The sequence below is a fragment of the Echinops telfairi genome, unplaced genomic scaffold, assembly GCF_000313985.2.
Source record: "Echinops telfairi isolate 266 unplaced genomic scaffold, ASM31398v2 ScPeMD7_7407;HRSCAF=8445, whole genome shotgun sequence".
NCBI classification, from domain to species: domain Eukaryota; kingdom Metazoa; phylum Chordata; class Mammalia; order Afrosoricida; family Tenrecidae; genus Echinops; species Echinops telfairi.
Window position 1 is genome coordinate 2827553 of NW_022111307.1, and position 1902 is coordinate 2829454.

At 41.5% G+C, this 1902-nt stretch overlaps 1 non-coding gene across 1 annotated transcript; it reads right to left on the reverse strand.

The window, feature by feature from the left end:
* Positions 1 to 1588: 1588 nt before the first annotated feature.
* Positions 1589 to 1718, reverse strand: LOC115871826. The gene has a single exon (XR_004047496.1). It is a non-coding gene; the product is annotated as a small nucleolar RNA SNORA3/SNORA45 family (small nucleolar RNA).
* Positions 1719 to 1902: the final 184 nt, after the last annotated feature.

A 1902-nucleotide genomic window follows, 5' to 3' on the forward strand; every position in this document is an offset into this window, starting at 1 on the left:
TTCGGGAATAATGAGGGCAACAAATGTATAGATGTGCTTTACACAATTGATCTATGTATTGTGATGAATTGTATGAGCCCCAATAAATTGATTAAAAAAAAAAAAGTAAAACAGGTAGAAAATAGAATAGCACATGAGGAAACATTTTTAAATCATTCATAATCTAACAAAAGATTAGACTGCTTTTTCTAAAAAGAAATAATTATGTTACAATACAAAGGGTTTCAAAACGTTTGTGGACAGAAGAACCGATGCATTTGAATTGTGGTGGTGGTAGGAAATATGGAGAAGTACGATGGGCTGTAAAAGGAACAGACAAATCTGTCTCGACAAAAGTACAACCAGAATGCTCCTTAGAGACAAGGATGGCAAGACTTCATCTCACATACTTTGGACATGTTGTCAGCAGAGACTTGTCCCTGGTGAAAAATACCAGGTTTGGTAAAGTGGTGTGGCAGTGAAAAAGAGGAATGTCCTAGCCAAGATGGATTGAGATAATGACTGCAAAATTGTGTGCAACCAAAAGAACAAAAGAATGGTGTAGGGCCCAGTAATACATCGGGCTTCTATGAGTAAATAACGACTCACCGGGACCTACCAACAACATCCATGAAGATGGAATACTCTTCTATGTCTATAGATCTCGGTGGGGAAAAATTGTTTGCTCCTCAGACACACAGGGCAAGACCACCGCCTCCCATGGCTCAAGGACACGAAAGCCTGCTGACAGCTCAGCCCAGGGAGCTGATGAATCTGCAACAGCTGGCCTGTCTCTCTGCCTGAGATCCGAGACACTTAACCTCGTGTTCCTGGCAAAGGTACAGAAGCACAGCAGTCTGCAAAAGATCAGTTACTCCCATCCCTGACTCTATCCTCCCTCCACCCCCATGGCTGTGAACAGCTTGGTTAATGCATTAATATTTCATTGTATACCCTCAAATAATTGTCAACTGTCCCCTTGTATAAACCTGTCAAGAGATGCAGGCTAGGTGACAGGGAGCGTATATAAACCTGCCTTGAATAAAGTTTTGGACCCTGGAGTGTCTCTACTGCAGCACTGCTGTGCTCCAAAACTAATAATAATAATAATAATAATAATAATACATTTGTGGGTGGATGGAATAAAAAAATAATGGAATTATGTCATACATATGTAAGCTTGATAATATTTGGGATTACCCTACCTCTTAATGTAATAAGATTAGTCAAATGCATCTTCACTTCTGCCACCCTCTCATTGTTCTGTGAGAATTGAAGTACTCTTCTCCAGCTTTCTATTCTTGTTGAGGGAGTCTGGAGTGCTTATAGCTCATGATCACCTATGACTGAAATCCTGCTTTGCCAGGACCAATGCCACTGATGGATCATCTGCTACTTCTGGGCATGGCTTACCCTGGTCCTTTCTAGCCCATCCCTTTCACCAAAAGTCTACTCTTTCAACATACGTGTGTGGATAGCATGTTTTACTGAAGATCTTAGAACTATGGCTAAAGGGAAGACGACATGACAACAATACAAAAACCCCAAAATACAAATTCACTACTACTCTCATGGAGTTGATTCTATTTTTTTTTTCTTTTAACCTGATGCATGTCGCTTACTTGGTGACTGACTGTGCCACGAGACACACAGCCAGTGAATCGGGTAAGCACTTACTCTTCAAGGACTCTAGCACACCAAGGCAACAACCAGGACCCAAGCGTGACTCTAGCCTCAACAAGTTGATTCTCTTAGTGACTGTATTACAGTTTCCAAGATTGAGTGGATTTCAACTTAACAGAGACCCTATAGACTGCAGTGGTTCTCAACCTGTGGGTCGTGACCCCTTTGGGGGTCAAAGGACCCTTTCACAGGGGTCACCCAATTCATAACAGTAGCAAAATGACAGTTATGAAGTAGCAA